Below are 24231 nucleotides of genomic sequence, written 5' to 3'. Positions count from 1 at the left end.
TGAAAATGCCCAGGGATTTAAAGCTGCTGACTCTTTCCATTTCCAATTTTTAAAAATGGGTTAAATTGGTAATGTTTCTGTGAGGGGCTGGAAGATTATTTAACTAGGAGCAGCCAGAGGCATTGTGACTAAGGTTGGGACTAACATGTATTATCAGGCAATTTAGCTTGGGCAGAAACTGCTGAAGTAATGACTGATTCTGAAACAAGGTTCTCAAATTGGGGAATAATTCTCATCTATAACATGCCTCACAGAAGAGAGAACAGAAATTCATCAGAATTTCTAATAAAGAGGAAAAGGAAATCCAATATTGTAAAAGATCATTTTTGTCCTGATGGCTCAAATTCATTGACTGTTGAGGGAGATGACTCTCACCAGGACAATTTGTGTTTAGCTGGATGAACAAAAGGTCCATCAGGAAGATAAGTGAAATCTTTCTGCTTGCCTAATTGCCTAGCACTCACGAGTAAAGCTGGATAAAGCTTTGCCTATCTGGCTATCAGCTACAGAGAGTTAACACTGAAGGCTTTGCAATATCCCTGAGCCATTTCTCACCAGAATACGAGCAGACCTCTTGAACTTGCTCAGCCATTCAGTATCTTGGCTGGCACCTCACTTTCTTAAGGCAATGACTGATCACCATATTCCTTGATTCTTTTATTGATTGTAAATCTATCGAGCTCAGACTTCAATACGCTCAATGACTGAACATCCACGGCTCCCTGGGATAGAAAATTCTAAGCGTTCAGTACTCTGTGAGTGAAGAAATTTCCCTGCATCTCAGTCCTAAATGGCAGGATGTCTCTTTAACCTGAGACAATGCCACTCGCTCCAAAATAAACACTTCTCAGCACCTCCTCTTTACAATCTGATTTTTAAAAATTAATTCTCAAAGTTTAATGTCATTGGCAGTGTAAACATCTATTTTCCATCCCTAGCTCTGGGGTCCTATATAGGCCAGACTGTGTAAGATTTCCTTATCCAGAAGGATACTAGTGAACCAGATTTGTTTGGGTGACCATCGTGTAATTCTGTGGTCACTGTTACTGCGGCTGTGTTCTATTCTTAAATTTCAGGAGCATATAATTGCTTGAATTTAAATTCTCCAAGTACTATGGTGGGATCAAAGGCCGAGATTTTTGCTACAAAATCCAACAACTTAACCACAACCTGCTTTGTTATAGAGTCATACAACATAGAAACAGGCCTTTCAGCCCACTGAGCTCATGCGAACAATAAACATCACTCCCATTTCATTCTCCTCAAATTCCAATCAACTCTCCCCATATTCTACCAGTCACCCACACATTAGGGGCAGTTTAATTACCCACCAACTTGTAAGGCTTTAGAAACTGGAGCACCTGGGGGAGAGACCTAGACAGTCACAGGGAGAACGTGCAGACTCCACACAAGCAGTTGAGATCGAACCCAGGTCTGCTGACTGTGCAGTTGTGCTGCCTAGTCTGGAGATATAAGCAGGGATTTGTTATGCAGAGTTGGATTCATGAGTTAAGTGGAGAGGGAGGATAATTGATGCGTTAACAATATGCCTGTTACTGTTTTGCTGATCGCCAGTACTGCCCTGTGGGTGATATGTCAAGTGAGCCTTCTTACCATTTGCTCATCTTGTACAAAGATGATTCCAAGGACTGCCTTGATTGTGGCAACAGAGAATGAGACAAGATGCTCATTTATTGTGATGTGGTCCACGGAGTCAGCTCTGTCAAGAAATGAAGTACCACCCAGCCTCTCAGCCAGTTTTTCTGCTGTGGCTGGTGACTGTTAGGTTGGTGGAGAGAGAGAAATTTTCTTTCTTTTTAAATCTTTTTATTAATTTTCAAAATTATAAACTCAATAACAAAGTTGGTACAAAGAGATTGGAATAATCTTAATCAGCATATACAAAACAGATTTTAAGTAACATAGATATAAAAGACTTCCAAACTCATAATGAAATTAGTCAATAAAAAAAAGAAATAAAAAGAAAAAAAATATATAAACAAAAAAAAATCCCCAAAAGAAAAAGGGAAAAAAACCCCCAAAAAAAGAACAAAACAGGGCTAGACCAATATCTTGTATCAGACACGTTCAGTAATGTTGTTAACTCCGCTCCTCTAATCATATAATTTAAGTTTAAAAAAGATTCAGAAAGGTCAGATTACATCATATGAAAATGTTGCATAAAAGGTTTCCGAGAAATTTTCATTCTGCATTCCCACCATTTTTATTTGACTGAAATCAGACATGGGAAAGCCACATATATCAGAGAAGAAGATGGGTCCAATTGAACCGGTTGCTGTGGCTTGATGACATCATCAGGATGCTCTCACTATTTTAATGGATTATTGTCCACTTTGCATCCTTGATTTCTGCCTCAAGGCAAAATTGTTCCCTTTTGATCGCACCTACTCTTGATGTTTTGCAAATGATGGATTATTTTTTGATGAGCACTTGGTTTACACAGAGGTTTCAACAGTTACAAGCAATGGATGAAACCCCAAGAGCAAAGATTGATCAAAGTATTACTGAAGTGCAAGTTCAAATTTATCATCACACATATACCCAGGGTGTAGATGCCATTAAAGCAGCAGCAGCACAGTATATTACAAACATCAAAGTCAGGTTTATTGTCTTATGCACAAGTACCTAAGTGCACAGGTGTAATGAAAAGCCTACTTACAGTAGCACAGCATTAGAGACTTAATACTCTGAAGAGAAATATAAATTCTTATTTTTTATTCTTTCTGACTTCTCTTTTAATATTTGCATGTCTGTGCACTTGTAATGCTACTGTGACATCTGTCTCTCTATCTACGTTGTGCAAAAATATTGAAGAAAGAACTTAGAACGAAAAGAAGGGAAGTCCATTGGAGTGCAAGGTGGTCAGAGTGTTGCTTTACCACGGTTGTGCAGGTTGGTTCAAGAGCTGTTCCTGAACCAGGTGGTGAGGAATGTCAGGCATCTGTACCTCCTGCCCAATGGTAGCTGTGAAACGATGGTATGGCCTGGTTGGTGGGGATTTTTGATGGATGATGCCTTCTTGTTGCAACACCTCCTGTAGATACTACCGATGGTGGGGAGGGATGTGCCTGTGATGTATTGGGCAGACTCCATTACTCTCTGCAGCTTCTTATGTTCCAGTCCATTTGAATTGCTGTATCAGCCACGGTGACAACCAGTCAGGATACTTTCAACAGTACATCTGTAGAAGTTATGTACCCTTAAATTAACATCATCTATACAACTCTTAGTGCAAGTTGAGAGAAAAAAAGAAAGAAAAATGCAAGTTTCAGTGGACCTAACAGGATAACAAAACCTGTGTTGGTTAAACGCACCAATGGAAGGACTCTAGTGGGCATCCAAAAACAAAGTCCACTTCCAGGATGTTGATTAGGAGGACGTGGAGGCTGCAGGATAAGAGGAATGCAGAAGCGAGCGCGGCTGGTGCACCAGCAGGAGATTAGAGCTGAGCATAGAATCCTGCAGATGCTGGATGTATGAGTTATAAACTGAACATATTGGAGATGCTCCGCAGATCAGGCAGCATCTGTCGAGTGAGAAGCAGAGTTAGTATTTCAGGTCAGTCATTGAGATGAAATCTGAACTGTTTGAATTGAACAAGGTTGCATTGATTTAAAAATTATTACACTTACCTCTCTTTCTTTTGCACTGTCAATCCCTTTCTCCTGTTCCCCTCCTGCCCCACTTTCTCTCCATCTGCCTCTGTAGAGCTCTATCCTTCTATCTACCAGTCTTTATTCCCTTTCATTTTTCCCTTTCAGATTCAGTTTCTATCAATTTTTCACATGCCTGTGCTCTGGCCATTTTCTTTTCAAAATAGATGATTTTTGACTGGTGTTAATCACCCCTTTCCATTCACTGAACCTCTCTATGACTCCTGAATAACATGAAATATCTGCTGCCATTTAGGATTACTAATGGCTATGAAAAAATGCTTAGTATAATTCAGGCTAATTGATAATGTGCTATTAAAAAATTTCCTTATTTTCTTCCTAATCGTGCAATTATGCCACATGCATTGTTCTCTCAAAAGGTTGTCATTAATGGCCATATAGATTTGTCTGTTATATTACTTATCAGACCTCTGATAATTGAAGAATAACTGCTATTACTTGGCTATTTTTAAATGGCTGTATTTTAATATAGTTAGTTCATGACACGTTTTGAAACACCTAATATGTGCAAGGTTTCAGTATTAAAGAAAATATTATATTTGAATTGGTTCAGTAGGTTTCACAGAATAAGAGCACTGTAGGAGGCCATTCATTCTATTGCGTTTGTACCAGCTCATTCAAAGAGCAATGCAGTCACTTGCAATACTTACCTTTCAGCAGCTCCGTCTGGCTTTAAGCACCCCAGGCTGGTTTTGCGTCATGCTCATCACTCATAACATTTCAAAGTTTGAAATTAAGTTTATTATCAAAGTACATATGCAGGGTATGTCTCCATATACTACCTTGAGACTTGTTTTCTTGCAGGCATTTTTATTAGAACAAAAATGCAGTAGAATCAAAAAACGGTAAAAGCTACACACAAAGATGGACAAACAACCAATGTGCAAATAAAAAAAAATAAACAATTAAGTAATACTGAGAACATGAATTGTAGAGTCCATAGGTTGTGTAATCAGTTCAGTGTCGAGGTGAGTGAAGTTATCCACACTGGTTCAGGAACCTGATGGTTAAAGTGTAATAACCTGGTGGTGTAGGACCTTGGCACCTGATTGTTCTGATTGCTTGGCTACTGCAGCCATTATAGTAAGCAGGCAGCTTGAGTACATTGCTATTAATAGAAAAAAAAGACTATTCCTCCACATCCCTGCGAATTTTGTCCTTCTGGTGTTCATGCTGTTTCCTTTCAAAATCTGTAGCTGCACTGAGGAGATTTTGGGTTCAAGTCCTACTCCAGAGACTTGAGCACAAAGCTCCAGGCTGACACTCCAATGCAGTGTGGAAGAAGTGCTGCACTGTCAGAGAGGCCATCTTTCAGATTCATCATTAAATTAAGGCCCATTTCCCCTCTTGAATGGATATGAAAAATTAGGCTATTTTTTCAAGAAGTGCAGCAAATTCCCAGTGCCCTGGGCAATATTTATTGCCCAGTCAATATATCTAAAACTGATAATGTGATTATCAAACAGCTGACTGTGAAACATGCTATGCAAATTGACAGCTATTATCCTGATATTGTAACAGTGACTTTGTTTCAGAAGGAGCTGAAAAGAGCTTTAGGATGTTGTAAAAAGTGCTATACAGTATAAATATAACTTTTTATTATACGTGCAGTCAGCAATTTACAACTACTAATCCCACTACTCACTGTGTAAAAAAGCTTTTACCTCACTCATTGAATTATTCCTTTGGGAGAAATGTATCTGAATGAAGGAGAAACTCCTTTATTCCAGCACATCCCCATGGAGGTGCACTTTTCCACTGAATTTGGTACCTCCAATCCATGAGGGAAAAATTGATCTTTAGTCACCAAACAAAGGGCTAACATTGGCCACTGTTGTTTTTTTCCCTTTTCCTCTTCTTCTTCCTATCACCCCTACTGGGGCATAGGCTGCTGACAGCAGCTTGCCAGAGTCCTCTGTCCTGGGCTGAAGATTGATTGCCCCTGTGGCTTCCCACTTTCACCACATGACTTACTACGTCTTGTAGCGAAGGTCCTTCCTCTCCCAGAGGTGAGGTCCTTGGAGCTTCTGCTGGCGTTTCTGTAGCTCTGGGTTTTCACAGGTTGGGGTTGCTAGCCCAATGTCCAACCATCTTCCTTTCACAGCCGGGTTCGGAATCGTCCATGGTGGGGTTACTGTTTGTAGCCTTCCTCTCCATATTTGCTTTTTCACTGAATTCAATGGGAACCAAACTTGACTTTCAACTCTCCATCATGTGTTTTCCAAACAGGAAAAGACAGAGTGATCCATCTAGCCTATCCTGCCTTGTAGTGATGCTAGATTACTGGATGATTGGTCTTTCACATGTTGCATGTATCTAGGCTATGGACCTAATGCAGGTAAATGTATTTAGTATTTTTGTGTGCAATGGGCCAGTATGGAATATGACCCACTGACTGAAGGGCCTGATTCTTTTCTGTACAACACTATAACTTCCAAAATGCCTCACTATATTGACAAACTGTTCTGTAATTTCCCCATCCTCTTAGGAACAGTGGTCAAGAAGTCACTTTACTGCACTTTATTGGCGTGAAAACAGCATTAACTTTCCCAACAAGCAAACAGAAATGTGTGCAATAAGCCAAATCCTATAAAATCACTCATTTACCCCCCTCCAGAGTTGCAGGGAGAAATTTCTATATCAGGGAGTTGGCAAAACCCAGCCCTTCTCGGTCTTCAACTTGGCTGTTGTTCTCTCAGGCACTTTGAGAACAGTTGTTGAGCGTGTGTAGGAGGAAAAAAGAACAAATAATCCTGCAATCAGAATTCGTTGATTGTCAGAGCATGGCCCATTTTGAGACATTCAGAACCATTTTAAACCAATTTAGAGGTTATTAGGCAAAATTAGGCCTCAAGGCATGTAAGTTTCTAAGTTTCCACTTGACTTTGGTTGATCAGTCAGGCAAATAATGACGGTTGTGTCAAGGATCAAGCCTGCAGACACACACTCGGGTTCACAAAAGCTCCAGAGTATTGCAAAAGCAGTGGAAAAATATCACAAGTATCTATTTCTCTCAATTTATTTGTTTAAAAAAGATGGGAATTGGGAAGGACAAAATTCTGTTTGGCTGTGTGATTAGTGTTGAAAGAGAGCTGGTGATGCCCACTCCATTGGCAGTCTGAACTGCCTGCGATCTCAGAAACTGTGATCCATGGATGAGAGATAAAAATGGGAGGATTGTGAAGGAAGTTCTGCTGGCTCGCAACTGGTATTCATGGTACCTCTTGCATATCTTGACAGTCCCAGTGAACTTTGCTGACTTTGGTCACAATGTTAAGCATACACCTTGCTGCTCAATAAAATGGAGTCAACTATGCAGCTTTCTTTTGTGCCTTGGGGTCTACTGCTTACAACTATGGATGTGGTTCTTTAAAGGCAAATGCCTGGAGTTCTTAGAGTGGATGCAATAACGTAATAGAGTCATAGAGAAGTACAGCACAGTAACAGGCTCATCAACCCATCTAGTTCATGCCAAAACCATTTAAACTGCCTACTCCCATTGATCTACACCAGGACCATAGCCCTCCATACCCCTACCATCATGTACCCATCCAAACTTCTCTCAAATGTTGAAATCGAGCTAGCATGCACCACTTGTGCTGGCAGTTGATTCCACACTCTCATGATCCTCTGAGTGAAGAAGTTTCCCTTCATGTTCCTCTTAAACTTTTCACCTTTCACCCTTAACTCATGACTTTAGGTTGTAGTCCCACCCAACCTCAGTGGAAAATGCCTTCTTGTGTTTACCCTACCTTTGCCCCTCATAATTTTGTATACCTCTATCAAATCCCCTCTCAATCTTCTACATTCTAAACAATAAAGTCCTAACCTATTCAATCTTTCCTTCTAACTCAGGTCCTCCAGACCCAGCAACATCCATGTAAATTTTCTCTGTACTCTTTCAACCTTGTTTACATCGTTCCTTTAGGTAGGTGACCAAAACTGCACACAATACTCCAAATTAGGCCTCACCAATGTCTTATTCAATTTCAGCATAGCATCCCATCTCCTGTACTCAATTAAATTCTGTCTGCATTAAATTCCATCTGCAGTTTTTAGCCTATTTTCCAGCTGATACAGATCCCTCTACAAGCCATGATAGCCTTCCTCACTGCCCACTATACCCCCAATCTTGGTGTCATCCGCAAACTTGCTGATCCAGTTAACCACATTATCATCCATATCATTGATAAAGGTGACGAACAACAACAGGCCCAACACCGATCCCTGCGGCACTCCACTAGTCACAGACCTCCAGTCAGAGACGCAACCCTCGACTACCACTCTCTGGCTTCTCCCACAAAGCCAATGTCTAATCCCATTTACTACCTCATCCTGACTGTGAAGCAACTGAACTTTCTTGACCAGCCTCCCATGCGGGACCTTGTCAAATGCCTTAGTAAACTCCATGTAGACAACATCCACTCCCTTGCCTTCATCCACTTTCCTGATCACTTCCTTGATAAACTCTATAAGCTGGTTAGTCGTGATCTACCATGTATAAAGCCATGCCGACTATCCTTAATCAGTCCATGTCTATCCAAAGACATTGACTTCTCTAACTTCTGTGAATGCCCCTCCTTCCCCTCGTATCCCATCCGTTATTTATTTATTATATATATATTCTTTTTCTCTCTCTCCTTTTTGTCCCTTTGTCCCTCTCACTATACTCCTTGCCCATCCTCTGGGCTTCCAACCCCCCCTTTTCTTTCTCCCTAGGCCTCATGTCCCATGATCCTCTCATATCCCTTTTGCCAATCACCTGTCCAGCCCTTGGCTCCATCCCTCCCCCTCCTGTCTTCTCCTATCATTTTGGATCTCCCCCTCCCTCTTCCACTTTCAAATCTCTTACTAGCTCTTCTTTCAGCTAGTCCTGACGAAGGGTCTCGGTCCGAAACGTCGACTGTACCTCTTCCTATAGATGCTGCCTGGCCTGCTGCATTCACCAGCAACTTTGATGTGTGCTGCTTGAAATTCCAGCATCTGCAGATTTCCTTGTGTTTGCGTCTATCCAAATACTTATATATTTGGTCCCTTGGAATACACTCGAATAACTTTCCCACAAATTATATCAGACTCACTGACCTATAATTTCCTGGTTTCTGTTTAGAGCCTTTTTTAAACAGCAGAACAATATTGGCGAATTTCCAGTCCTCTGGTACCTTTGCTGTCACTAAAGATGTTTTGAATATCTCTGCTAAGGCCCTGGCAATTTCTGCACTTGCCTCCTGCAGGATCTGAGGGAACACCTTGTCAGGCCCTGGGGATTTATCCACCCTGATTTGCCTCAGGGTAGCAAACACTTCCTCCTCTGTAATCTGTACAGGGTCCATTAAGTTGATGCCACTTTGCCTCACTTTGATAGACTATGTATCCGTCTCCTGAGTAAATACAGATGCAAAGAATTCATTTAAGAGCCTCCCCATCTCTTTTGGCTCCATGCCTAGATTACCATTCTGATTTTCCAGGGAACCAACTTTGTCCTTGCAATCCTTTTGCTCTTAACATACTTGCAGAATCCCTTGGGATTCTCCTTCATCTTGTCTGCAAGGGCAACCTCATATCTTCTTTTAGCCCTCCCGATTTCTTTCTTAAGTTTTATCTTGCATTCCTTATACTCCATAAGCACCTCATTTGTTCCTAGTTGCTTATAACCTGCTATACACCTTTTTTCTCTTAATCAAAGCCTCAATGTCTCTTGAAACCAAGGTTCCCTACATTTGTTATCTTTACCTTCTTTTCTGACAGGCACATACAAGCTTGGTGCTCTCAAAATTTCATTTTTGAAGGCCTCCCACTTTCCAAGTAAACCTTTGCCAGAAAACAGTTTGTCCCAATCCACACTTGCCAGATCACTTCTGATACCATCAAAATTGGCCCTTCTCCAATTTAGATAATCGTAGCACTATGGCACCAGTGGAAAGGAACTGGAGTATACAAAACAGGAAATGATTAAAAAAAATATATATATATAGTATATATAATCAATTAACCTTAAATTCAAATTTTTATGATCTTATCAGTGTATTCTCGTTTTATGTGCCTGGAAATTCATGGGGAAATCGGCAAATGCATGTTTATGGCCTGCCTATGAGCAAAGGATCATGGAGCCTGATGGTACAGAAGGTGTCTGTTTGGCCCTTTGCTGCCAGGCAATCATGTGCTCTCTGACCGAATGCCTCTTCCCTGCTCTTAGTTCATATTCCCATTGGGTTGAGCACGTTGATTACGCATCTGGGACTCACAAAAAAAGTTATTTTTAAACAAAAGCTGAAGAAGAGAACAAGGCTTTCAGTCGCAGTGATCAAAGAAGTAATTTGCACAGATGCTAAGCACAATACTTACTGGAAAAAGCTTTGCAGTAATGATTCGAAATTGCCCTGTTCACTTTTGCAAAGCATGTCGAGTTTTACTGTGCATTTTACCTCTGTGCTACCTAAACTGAGAACAATTGATGGCAGCAAGAGCAAAAATCTGGAAGATCATCCCACTGAATTGACAAGAACCTCAGTAATTTGCTTGCAGCTCAGATCAAGGCATCTGGGATTGCCGATGCTAGCTTTCTGCTGAGGTACTTGCAAATCATTGACAACTGGATTATCATCAGCTGAACACCAGCTTTTCTGACAGATGGCTCACTGCCCTCAAGTTCCCCAACTCAAGAAACTGGTCCACCCAACCTACTGGGTTTTCAGATGGGGAATTTCACATGGATCCACTCACAGGTTTGCCTGCTATCTTTGCCCATGTCTCATGTTCTGCATGGGTGTCCATCTCTCAGAAGGCCTGCAGGTAGAGGCACATCAAGTTTTATTGTTTGAATATTTAACCAGCAGTAAATCCAATGAAATGAGCCATAATGATTTGAACACTTTTTTTTGTCAATCTCGCATTCGCAGCATGCATTTCCAATGTAGGTTAATCTTTAAACCTGATACCACCAGAGAGATTACCTTCTGTTGTCAATTTTCTCACTGAAAATTCTGTGGGGATCAAGCGTAGGGACTGCCCTTGGATTGCACTGGGTGGCCAGGTTCAGATCCTTGCTAATTGAGCACTATCTTCAGATGGCAAGAGGGCCAGCCATGCTTCCGAAACATGCTGATGCAGCTGAGCTGTGTAAAGCACTGCAGTCACTCACAGTGGTAGAGTGCAGAGGGTGGGCTCATACACAATGTCTGCTCAAAAAGATAGAGATCCCAGTTACTCCACAAAAGCTCAGTTTTCCCAAAGACAGGATCCTGGCTGGAAGTAAATCTTGTTCCAACACAGTCTCCCTAGACACCTTTCTACTTGTCAGTCAAAAACTCCAAAGGCCCCCTGTTGCATGGGCTTCCCGCTGCTTAAAGCCCTCAAACTCACAACATTACACATCAAGGCATTTGCTCTTGACTTGATAGAACATGATAACCCCTGACCTAATGCAGCAAAGGGAATCTCAGGGGATTGTTACCAACAGGGGGAGTAGTACCACTAAGTGAATAGAAATGACTGAATCACAAGCCCCACCTGCCCTCTGCCTGGCTACAGGCCATTCATGGCCTAGGCAGCAGATCCCCACTTCCTAGCTCCCCTCTCAAGTATGTGCAGTGTCCATTCCTGAGTTGGTGACCATGGGCATGAGATCGAGTGATGGTGAGATACTGTGGTCAATTGACAGTGAAGTAGCCGAATTCCGTTCACACCCTCTAAGAGGTTCTGAAGGATCGATTTGAAAGTAATTGATCTCTCTTAATCATTGTCTACCCCTTAACAGTTTTGTTGTTAAGGAATATTTTATGCACGTAAGACTCCCTCAATATGTCTGTCTCCTGCCTGGCTAGGTTGTAGTTGTAGACGGGTCATATTCTGCATGGAGGTTGGTGACCAGTGGTGTGCCTCAGGGGTCTGTGATTTTCATAAATGACCTGGATGAGGAAGTGAAGGGATGGATTAGTAAATTTGCTGATGACACGAAGGTTGGGGGTGTTGTAGATAGTGTGGAAGGCTGTCAGAGGTTACAGCGGGACGTTGATAGGATGCAAAACTGGGCTGAGAAGTGGCAGATGGAGTTCAAAGGTTCAAAGGTACAATTTAATGTCAGAGAAGTGTATACAACATACATCCTGAAATGCTTTTTCAACCCAGATAAGTGTGAGGTGGTTCATTATGATGGCAGAATACAGTATTAAAGGTAAGACTCTTGGCAGTGTGGAGGATCAGAGGGATCTTGGGGTCCGAGTCCATAGGACACTCAAAGCTGCTGCGCAGGTTGACTCTGTGGTTAAGAAGGCATATGGTGCATTGGCCTTCATCAATCGTGGAATTGAATTTAGGAGCCGAGAGGTAATGTTGCAGCTATATAGGACCCTGGTCAGACCCCACTTGGAGTACTGTACTCAGTTCTGGTCACCTCACTATAGGAAGGATGTGGAAAGAGGTTCAGAGGAGATTTACAAGGATGTTTCCTGGATTGGGGAGCATGCCTTATGAGAATAGGTTGAGTAAACTCGGCCTTTTCTCCTTGGAGCGACGGATGATGAGAGGCACTAATCATGTGGATAGTCAGATGTTTTTTCCCAGGGCTGGAATGGCTAACACGAGAGAGCACAGTATTGTGCTGTAGGTTTTCTGTGTTTCTATGTAGTTCCTGGGTGTCTGAGGAGAGGAAGGCACAAGATGGGGAGGGCACGGCAGGAAGTGAGGGGAGATTAGGCTGTGCTGTGGAGATCAGAGTGTGGATCAAGGGGAAGTGAGGCCAGGATGATTGGGCGTACTGATGTCTTCACCCCCACCTCTACTTACAGCCTCAGGGTCATTACCCACCACGGATCAACAGCATCCCCTCAGGGTGGGGTAAGAACCAAAAGTCACCCCATTCCCCTCTGGCAGGGTCCTGGTGTCCCTGCAGGGAGGGAGAAGTATGTCAGTCAATGTGTTGAGTGTGGTGACTGTCAGGGTTGAATAGCTGGCAGCGTGTGGGAGTAGTGAGATGTGAGTGTGAGGCTTCCTGTGGTGTTCAGTGTGGAGCAGGTGAATGAATGTATCCTGTTTGACAGAGGTTGTTGTCCGTTGACGGATGGGAGTGTGGTGTGACTGGAGCAGTTGGCTGGAATGTGGAGATGGATGCACTGACCTTGACCCCTCGTGGAATCCCTTGTGGCACTGCAGCCTGGTCTTTGGGGACTTGCTGGTAGTGACCTCCAGGCTCTGCTCCCACTGCCTTCTGAACATGTGTCTGTGAAGGACCTTACGCCTCTTCTGTGGACACAAAAGGCCAGTAGCAAAAGGGCATAAGTTAAAGGTCGGAGATGAGAGATGTAAAAAGGCTTTCAGAGGAAGCTTCTTTACACAAAGGTGGTGCGTATTTGGGATGAGCTGCCAGAACTAGTGGTTGAGGTGGACACAAAAGAAACATTTAAAAGCCATGGAGGGGAGGGGTTTAGAGGGCTTTAAGCCAATGCGGGACTAGTTTGGAGGGTATGGACAAATTGGGCCAAAGGGCCTGATTCTATGCTGTATGACTCTTCCCCCTCTCCATGAGGCCTTGTGTCTAGCCTGCTTTCTCTCATATTGTACTGTTGTTCAATGCTTCCCATGCATTGCAGATCCCACCCCTGCCCAGCCACAATGTACCTACCTTTTTGCAGGTGTGTCTGGCTTTAAGCAGCCCAGGCTGGTTTTACCCGGTGCTAGCCGCTCACAACATTGGCACCCTGATGAAGCATCCTGTGTGCTCACTGCTTGGCTACTGCAGTCGTTATTTCTGATAAGATGGTGGTGTGCTCGGATGCAGGGGCCTTTCAGGGACCGACCAAAGGCGTTTTTATCTTTTTTAAATGTCTTTTTTTACGCTCACAAGATACTTAGAATTTCAGGCACTGCAGGTCCACCCCATCAGCGAGTTGCTTGTTAACGGAGGAGCTGGTCTTGGTGCGGACTGTATTGCTGCCTGCCACAGAAAGCTGTCAGAGTCAGTGCACGAAGGAGGTGTGTAGTACAACTGCGAGTAATTGTCTTGGGCGTGTTTCTTGTGATCGCCAGACCCTGTTGGACAGCAGTGACATAGAGTACTGCAAGTCTGGTTCACTGGTTTATTGGAAAGACCGATGGCGATGGCGGGGGAGCTGCCTGGCCTCGGTTGTCACGCGGACTAGGCCTCATGCCACGGATTTGCCTGTTGCAGCCTCCCAGGAGAGGTGAAGCCAGAGACAGTGTGGTTCTGCTTCCAGTGCTGCTCTCCAGTGGAAGATAAGCTGGATTGCATGCGTTGGTTTTCAGACTGCTGACAACATCCATGTATTATCAATTTACAGGACATGTCACTCAGGGATTGGTCTCTATTATATATATTTTTGTATGACTGAATGTTTACTGCTATCTTATATGTCCTATAAATGCCTTATGATGTGTGTGACAGTCGGTACCGGGTTTTGCACCTTGGCCCTGAAGTAACACTGTTTCGTTTGGCTGTATTCATAGGTACTCATGTAGTGTTGAATGATAGTTAAACTTGAACTTGATTGGAGTGAACAGGCAGCTTGATTACATTGCTATTAATAGGCAAAGGCCACATGTGCTCTGTATTCTCTGTGCCCACTTTTCTCAGGGATCTATCAGTCTCACCTCCATACCCACTCTATTGTCAAGTCAAAGTTGATCTTCAGGCCACTGCTGCTCTTCAAGCACCTATGACTTGCTTTGCATTATCATAACTGTGTCCAGATAAGCATTTCAGGAATTGGAACCTGCACGGCGAAGAGCCAGGAGGCGAGATTAACTGTAAGTCCATATTTCGGCCAGCATAGGCACAATGGCATGAATACCCACCTTTTGTGCTACAAAGCTTTATGACCATGTGTGATATTTGGGCCGAGCATGCTAGCAATGCCCCATCTCCTCTCCAAGTAAAGCCAACTGCACTTGGCATTTCCCCCTACCCCATCCAAGGACGAAACAGCCTGAGATGAGAGAGGATCAGGCATTTCTAGACTCATGCCAGTTGGCCGACTCCATTTTATTGACCTCTCTTGAATCACCTCTCAGCCTGTTCGGCCTTTTACGGCGGTACTCAATGGAGATGTACTTGGGAGTTTAAAAGAAAACCACCCTCCCATCTTCGTAACTATTGCAATCTGCCATGCTGTAATCCATTTGAGGGTGCAATGTGGAATATTGATTGAGAATTATCATCATCATTATGTGCGACCATGGTGACTATGATTGTTCTTGGCAATTTTTTCTACAAAAGTGGTTTGCCATTGCCTTCTTCTGGGCAGTGTCTTTACAAGATGGGTGACTCTTCAGAGATTGTCTCCTGCCATCAGTAGTCACATAACCAGGACTAACCAGCTGGTCATACGACCGTCCACCATCTGTTCATGTGGCTTCATGTGACCCTGATCAGGGGGTGGGAGGCTAAGCAGATGCTAAACCTTGCCCAAGGGTGACTTGCAGGCTACCAGAAGGAAGGAGCACCTTAAACCTCCTTTGGTAAGAGATATATCTCCACCCCGCCACCCTGGTCAAGAATAGAGGGCATATTAAAATCAACCTTATCTGGATAAAGTACAGAGGTCCCAGCTAAACTCAATTGATCATAAATAACCGGCTCAATCCAAACTCATCACATGTAGTTAAGGAGAATATTTCTAGAGATATTCCCGTCATCCTGCCATCTCTTCCCGACCTTCTCTGCAACTTAAAACTACATTGTTTTCTCACTTTTCCAGTTCTGACAAAGGATCTTATTAAACTTTATCTCTCCAGAGGTGCTGCCTGACCTTCTGAACATTTCCAATGTTTTTTGCTTTTATTTCATATTTCCAGCATCTGTAACTTTTTGACTTTTGATTCACATGGGCAAGTCCTGTTTGGTTCAGTTCAGCAGTCAGACTGGCATTTAATTCAATTCAATTCAATTCAAGTTTAATTGCCGTTTAACTATATTTGAATACGCATGAATACAGCCTTTCACATTTCAGTTTCCAATTAAGATGCACTGAACCACCATTTGTGCTTTGAAACTGCAGAGGTTTCAATGAGATCCCCCCCCCCATTCTTCTAAACTCCAGTGAGTAAAGGCCATAACCATCAAACACGCCTCATGTGTTAACCCTTTCATTCCCGGGATTATTCTCATAAAACTCCTCTGGAGCCTCTCCAATGCCAATGCATCCTTATACAGTCATTGGAGAACAAAATTGAGGACTAAGGGCAAGATTGCTGCCTTGGAGGGAAATGAGGGATTGCAGCATTCTGTGTTTCATGGAGACATGGCTCACTCAAGACACACCGTATACGTCGGTAAGACCCGAGGGCTTCTCGATACACCAGATGGACTGGACTGCTGATTCAAAGAGGGCAAAAGGTTGGGGACTGTGTTTCATGACATGACTTTGTGGTGCTCAGATGCAGTGGTCTTGTTGCACTTCTGTTCCCCCAATCTGGAACATCTGATAATTAAGTGCCAACCATTCTACTTCCCAAGAAAGTGCTCTTCTATGATCCTGTCTGCAGTTTACATACCACCAAAGGCTAATGTTAAGCTGGCACATAAAGTATTGAGTGCAGCAATTAGCAAACAAACAACAGCCTATCCAAAAGCCTTTCAAATCATTGTTGGGGACTTTGATCAAGCTTGTTTGAAGAAATCTGTGCCCAATTATCATCAACATATCACCTGCAGCACCAGGGGTCCCAATGCACTTGACCATTGCTACACTATGATTTGGAATGTCTACTGCTCAATCCCTAGACTGCATTTCAGGAAACATGGTCCTCTGACAGTCCTCCTTCTATCTGCATACAGGCAGAAGCTAAAGTGCAAGACTCCAAAAGAAAGGACAAAAAGGAGAGTTGTGGGAGTTGGAGGAGTGGTTATGGGATACCTTCGGGTCAATGGACTGGGTTGTGTTCAAGGACTCATCAAAGAATCTGAATGAATACGCTACAATTGTCACAGGCTTCATAAAAACAGTCGTAGACGAGTGTGACCCCACCAAATTATTCTGTGTCTCCCCCAGCCAGAAGCCCTGGATGATCCACAATCTGCTGAGGGCCAGATCAGTGGTGTTCAGGTCTGGCGACCAAGCCAAATACGAGAGGTCTAGGTGCAACATCCAGAAAGCCATCTCACATGCAAAGCAGCAATTCTGGACCAAACATGAAGGATGCTCAACACTTGTGGCAGGGCTTGGATGCTATCACCTCTTACAAAGTGAAACCAAGTGACATTGGTGACAACAATGTTTTGCTCCCAGATGAGCTCAATGCCTCTTATATTTGCTTTGACCATCAAAACATGGAGGCATCTTCAAAAACTCCCACAGCTGCGATGACCCTGTAAATTCAGTCTCTGAGGCCGACATGAGAGGATCCTTCAGGAGAAAGAGCATCCAGCCCAGATGGGATACCTGGCTGAGTACTGAAGACCTGTACTGATCAACTGGCTGGAGTGTATACTGATGCCTAAGAAGAACATGGTAACCTACCTCAATGACTATCGTCCAGTAGCATTTACATCCACTGCGATGAAGTGCTTTGGGAAGTTGGTAATGAAAAGTATCAACTCCTTCCTGAGGAGAGACTTGGCTCCACTCCAATTTACCTACCGTCACAACAGGTCAAGAACAGGTGAATTTAATTGGCTTGTCACTCAACCTGGAACATCTGGACAGTGAAGTTGCATACATCAGAATCTCTTCATCGACTACAGCTCAGCATTCAATACTATCATCCCCTCAAAACTAATCAAGAAGCTCCTAGACCTCAATACATCCTTGGGCAACTGGATCCTCGAGTTCCTCACTTGTTGACCCAAGTCAATTTGGATTGGCAAAATCTCCTCCACAATGACCATTAGGACAGGTGCACCACAAGGCTGTGTCCTTAGCCCCTTGCTCTACTCATTTTATGCTTATTACTGTGAGGCTACATAGAACTCCAATGCTATATTTAAGTCTGCTGATGACACAACTGTCGTTGGCCAAAACAAAAAATGGTGACAAATCAGCATATAGGAGGGAGATTGAAAATCTGTCTGAGTAGTTTGACAACAACAATCTCTCACTCAACATCAGCAACAGCAAGGACCTGATTATTGACTTCACGAAAAAGGAAATTGGAGGTCCACAAGCCAATTCTTACTGGGGGTCAGAGGTCGTGAGGGTTAGCTACTTTAAGTTTCTCGGTATTATCATTTCAGTGAATCTGTCCTGGGCCCAGCACATAAGTGCCATTACAAAGAAGGCACAGTGGCAGCTCTACTTTCTTAGAAGTCTGTGCTCATTTAGCATGCTATCTAAAATCTTGACAAACTTCTATAGATGCACAGTGGAGAGTTTATTTACCTGTTGCATCATAGTCTGGTACTCCCTTGAAGGGAAAAGCCTACAAATAGAGGATACAGCTCAGTCCAATATGGGTAAAGCTCTCCCCACTATTGAACACATCTACATGGGGCGTTGCTACAGGAAAGCAGCATCCATCATCAGAGACCCATACCATCCAGGCCATGCTGTCTCCTCACTGCTGCCATTGAGAAGGAGGTACAGGAGCCTCAGAACCCACACCACCAGGTTCAGGAACAGTTGTTACCCCTCAACAATCAGGCTCTTAAAGCAGAGGGGATAACTACACTCAACATTACTCACCCTGAATCTGATCTGTTCCCACAACCTGTGGATTCAGTCTCAAGGACTCTGTATCTCATGTTCCTGATATTTATTTGCCTATTTATTTATTATTATTATTTTGCTTGTTTTTTGTTGCTTCTTTATACTTACTGTGAATGCCCACAAAAAATAGGTTGTATATGGGGACATATATGTACCTTGATAATAAATTTACTTTGAACTTTGAGCTTTGAACTTCTTAGATGTGGGGCCCAAAACTGCTCACAGTGCTCCAAGTGCGGTCTGACCAATGCCTCGTAAAGCCTCAGCATTTCATCCTTGCTTTTGAGATGAATGCTAACATTGCATTTGCCTTCCTTACTACTGACTCAGCCTGCAAGTTAACCTTCAGGGAATCCTGCACTAGGGCTCCCAAGTCCCTCTGCACCTCTCGTTTCTGAATCCACTCCCTCTTTAGAAAATAGTCTACGCCTTTATCCCTTCCACCAAAGTGTGTGGCATTCACTTCCCTACTCTGTATTCCATCTGTCATTTCTTTGCCCATTTTTTGCCATGCTGGAAGAGCTCAGCGATCTGTGGGGAGAAATAGACAGATAGTGTTTTAGTTCATGTTCCTTCTTCTGGACGGGAGAGAGAAAATGTTATATCCTGGTTTAAGTATCGCCAAGCAATCCGTAATAAGTAATTTAGACTGCATTTTTAAAAGGTGTCAATGCATCCTGAGCATCAATTTATCTGAATTAACTGTTGTTTACAGTGATGATAACTTTTATCTACAGAGCAGCATTAAGCTACTTCCACCTGGAGCCCTTGGAACAGGTGATAAACCGGGTCAAAGAGGCGTGTTTAAGGAGATAAAGGGAATCCCAGGAATTGCAGCCAAATAGGGCACAAGGTCGATCTGCTAGTTTCGGGGTGAAAGTGTTGCACGAGAAATTGGTATAGGAGAACACGAGAGTTCTTGAAGGGTCACCAACAAGAGAAAATCTGCAGATGCTGGAAAACAAAAATAACACACACAAAATGCTGGAGGAACTCAGCAGGTCAGGCAGCATCTATGGGATAGAGTAAACAGTTGACGTTTCGGGCTGAGACCCTTCTTCAGTTCTTGAAGGGTAGTTGGGCTGGAGGCAGAGGTGGGAGAAAGCAGGTCCAGTGCACTGGGAAGAAGGTGGTTGACACAATCAGCCCAAATGGGTAATGTTAGTGATGTAACTGGATCAGTAAGAAATGTAAGCCATCTTTACCCTGCACTGGGGAGGTGAGAAAGATCGGAGTAAGTATATAGGAATAAGTACTTCCAGATATAAAATTTTAACAAAGCATTTCAATGACAGTGACACAGCTAATCAAGTTGCTGCCTCACAGTTCCAGTGACCTAGTCCTGACCTCTAGTGCTGTCTGTGTGTGGGGTTTGCACACTCACACCACACATGTGTTTTCTGGGTGCTGTGGTTTCCCTCACATCTATTCCAGCTGTGACCATCCGGGAAACGGTGCCGCAGCATAAAAGCCAGGACCAGCAGGCTCCAGGACAGCTTCTTCCACCAGGTCATCAGACTGATGAACTCACGCTGATTTGAGTGTATTTCTGTTACATTGACTGTTCTATTTATTAAAAATTATTATAAATTACTATGATTGCACATTGCACATTTAGAAGGAGACGTAACATAAAGATTTTTACTTCTCATGTGTGTGAATGATGTAAGAAATAAAGTCAATTCCATTCAATTCAATTCAACATCCCACAGCCAGTAGTTTAGGTTGGTAGTTTATTTGGCCACTGTAGATTGCTGCTGATGTGAAGATGAGAGGCACACTCAGGACGGGATGATGGAAATATGGGGAGAATAATTTAGAGGGAAAATTTGTGGCAAAGTGGGGATGCTCGATGAGTCAGCAAGGACACAATGACACAATTGAGCTCCTTCCGTAGAATCTTGGAATTATATAGCACAAAAAAGGCTCTTCGGCCTACTCATCTATGCTGACCAAGTTGCCTACCTGACTTAGTCCAATTTGCCTGTATTTGAACTATATCCCTCTAACCTTTCCTATCCAATGTACCTATCCAAGTGTCTTTTAAATGTTGTAATTATACCCGCATTTACCGCTCTCCTGGCTTGTTCCATGTACACACCATCCTCTGTGTGAGAAAGTTGCCCCTCGGATTCCCTTTAAATATTTTCCTCTCTCACCGTAAAACTATGCCCTCTAGTTTGAAACTACCCCACCATGGGAAAAGGACTGTGACAATTCATCTTGTACATCCCTTCGTGACTTTATGCAAAGGGAAAACAGTCCCAGACTGTCCATTCTCTCATTATAACTCAAACCCTCCAGTCCCAGTGAGGTCTTTGTGGATCCTGTCTGCACCTTCTCTACATAGTGACCAGAATGTGATAGTTGACCTGACCTTCCCCAGAGCAACCTGATGGCTTTTGCCAGCTCGCCTTTATCTCTCATAGGGCCACTTAAAAGCTGTTCAGATCGGTAAAAACTACCTTTTAAAAAACTAAATTTGATTAGAAGTACATTAAAATAATTACTGTGCACAATACTGAGCCCAGGGTGGAACGGGAGGCCCTTTGTGTCATTATCTCATCTCTGGCTTGTCTCCAATTTTTGTATTTTGATGCATGGGCATTGTGTTTAAGAGAACAGCGAGATGTCAAAACAGCTGGAAATACATGCTCGTACCAAAGGAAGCCATTCAGCCTATTGAATCTATGCTGGCTCCCCCATCACTCCCTCCCCCAAATATTTCCTTGTAACCTGTTCTCTCTCACATTGCCATCAACTCCCCCCACACCCATCTACACACTAGGGTAATTGTATCTTATGTGTTTCTCCTGCAAGCTGCCTAAGTCTGGAAGGGCAGTCATTAAGCCTTCCCTCTGTATGTTCTTGTATTACATTGGTGGTGACACTTCACGAGCACAGGGCTTTGGGACATCTTGAAATCATGATGCGATTGACACGTTTTCAATCCTGCTGAGTAATTCCATAGTGGAGGAGAAGTTCATTTCATTTCAAGCTCCAGTCATGATTATAGCTTTCTGCCCTCACACCTCATCCTGCCTGTCCCTACCCTTTCCTCTCTGAACAAAGGGGTGAGATCTGCCAGCATACTGCTTCCGTATTAACGGAGAACCATTGATTTCTGCGCTTCGTACCATCTCACATGGGGAGCCATTCAAAATAGAGCAAGCTGCTATATGTCTCATTGTGGTTCCCATCCAATAAGGTGTACTGGGGTTCTACTCACTGCCATAATCAGTCAGAATTTGTCCTGACTTCTCTGCTCTCACTAAAACTGACCATAAAGCATGAATTGCTGAAATTATGAAGTCAATTGCTGTGTTAGTCTTGATCTAAAAGCAGCTGATGTGATCTGTACTCTGAATTTCATTCAATTATTTATCGATCATTTGTCTGTCATGTTGCATATTACAGTAAGTAATATTTGATTAAAGCAAGTAATTTAATGAACAGATGTTCGTAAAGACTTTCCCTTCTTCAAAAGGGGCTGAGTTGCTACGGTGACTTAATATCTGATTTATTTCTCTATCCATGTGAACTTTTCTGTTGGAGTTAGCAACAATTGGGCTTTTAAACAAAGCTTAATAAGCACATTTTGGTTGAGGAGTAAGCTTTGGAGTATTACAAAAAATCAAGAAACTATCTGTTACCCCTTTTATCAGGAGGAGTTTTGGCTCGTAATATGCAAGATTGGCAGTTTTTGTCCATTTATGGTCATGTTGTGCTGCAGACCTCTCCGTTTCAGGAGTTAGATTTGTTCTGAGGAAGCACTGCAGTCATTTCAGATGGGACCTTTATGGCAGAGGTGCAAGATCCTGTGTGTGGCTGGATTCAAAACGAGAGATGAGAAAGATCTGAACATAAAAACCAAAGGAGGCATTTCAGCCCCTCAGGCTTATTTTGCCATTCAAGAAATTGCCCCATCCCTGGTGATTTTTAACCTGAGTGACCGCATTCCATGGAAACGCACACCTATTGGTGATTCCCACTGCCCAGTCATTCAAGAATGGAATTAGAGAGAAATTATTGCACGTGGCCAAGTGGCTAAGGCATTGGACGAGCTACCTGAAGGTCGTGAGTTCGAGCCCCAGCCGAGGGAACGTGTTGTGTCCTTGAGCAAGGCACTTAATCACACAGTGCTCTGCGACGACACCGGTACCAAGCTGTATGGGTCCTAATGCCCTTCCCTTGGACAACATTGGTGGCGTGGAGAGGGGAGACTTGCAGCATGGGCAACTGCTGGTCTTCCATACAAGCTTGCCCAGGCCTACGCCCTGGAGAGTGAAGACTTTCCAGGCGCAGATCCATGGTCTCGCAAGACTAACGGATGCCTTTATTATTTATATTGCCAAAGTCCAAAGGGTTTCCATCTTCATCAGGTTTTGTATCAACCCCTGGACAACTTTATAAATGTATCCTGTGGTGAGTGATTCACCTTGTGACCCCCTAAAACCTTTCCACCATCCATAAGGCACAAGTCAGGCGTATGATGGCACACTCCCCGCATGCATGGATGAGGGCAGCTCCAACAACTCTCAAGAAGCTCGATGCCATTCAGGAAAATGCAGCCATTCCATCACCCGAATCGTTTACTCTCTTTTACCATTAGCACTCAGTGACTGCAATGTGCACCATTTACAACATGCACTACAGTTACTCACCCAGGGAATTCTGACAGCAGCTCGCAAACCTGCAACTTCTACCAGCAAGAAGGATGGGGACTGCAGGCACATGAGAACACCAGCCCCTGCAAGTTCCCCACCATCCCGAATGGGAAATGCTTCACACTTCCTTCACTGCCACTTGAAAACTGTGCCGCGGGAGCACCTTCGCCAAAAGGACTACGGTGGCTTAAAAAGCCTGCTTATCACCACCTTCTGAGGGGCAATTGGGATGGGCAATAAATGCTGTCCTTGCCAGTGACGCTCACATCTTGTAAACTAGTAACGAAGACCCGGCCTAAGTTATTAGAATGTACCTCAAAAAACTGCAGCTGGGTAACATAGACTTTTTAATTACTAGCGGAACTTTATAAAATGAGTAGGTTTCTTCTTTCTTTGGAAGAAAGGGAAACAGTTTAAACAACGTAAGCACTTGTACTTCTATGAAATTATGTTACCAGTGTTGAGTGCAGCTTCTGCTAAGAACTGGCTGTTGTCCTGTCCCAGTCATCTGTCGTTGTTCGTTGGGGGATGGAGAGCAATGGAGTCTGCCCTCAGTACGGTTGAATCTGGAGATGTTTTGACCCAGAAGGTTCTTCAGAGGTCAAGAATGATGCGCAAATCTTGTACAATAAAAATAATGGTAATCAGCTCACTCTACTGAGAGGGAGAGAGGAAGAGATCAAGGCTGTGATCATCTTCTACTAAAAAATAGCTCAGAGTAAAGAGATAACAAGAATTACTATGATAAGAGGTAACCTCTCAAGTAGTGGCATGACACAATCTGCAGAGAAAAATTCAAGAAATTACAGCTATACTACAATGACTGAAAATCCACTGATTATAGGTGATTATATTAAAATATACAGTCAGTGGCCATTTTATTTGGTGCAGGAGTGGAACCTGGTGTGGTTTTCTGCTGCTGTCGCCCATCCACTTCAAGGTTCGACATGTTGTGCATTCAGAGATGCTCTTCTGCACACCACTGTTGTAACACCTGGTTATCTGAGTTACTGTCACCTTCCTGTCAGCTTGAACCAGTCTGGCCATTGACTTCTCTCATTAACAAGACATTTTCACCCACAGAACTGTTGCTCACTGGATGTGTTTTTTGTTTTTGCACCATTCTCTGTAATCTCTAAAGACTTGTTTGTGAAAATCCCAAGCGATCAGCAGTTTCAGAGATACTCAAACCACCCTGTCTGGCACCAACAA

The 24231-nt window shown here is 43.3% G+C and overlaps 1 protein-coding gene across 1 annotated transcript in view; it reads left to right on the top strand.

Annotated features, from left to right (window-relative positions):
- The window catches only part of asic1b (acid-sensing (proton-gated) ion channel 1b), a 928708-nt gene that overhangs the window by 337175 nt on the left and 567302 nt on the right, over positions 1-24231 (top strand). The window lies entirely within an intron of this gene.

This window comes from Mobula birostris, chromosome X (genome assembly GCF_030028105.1).
Source record: "Mobula birostris isolate sMobBir1 chromosome X, sMobBir1.hap1, whole genome shotgun sequence".
Classification (NCBI taxonomy): Eukaryota; Metazoa; Chordata; class Chondrichthyes; order Myliobatiformes; family Myliobatidae; genus Mobula; species Mobula birostris.
The sequence above is the reverse complement of the archived record's forward strand: the minus strand, read 5'-3'. Positions and strand labels throughout refer to the sequence as shown.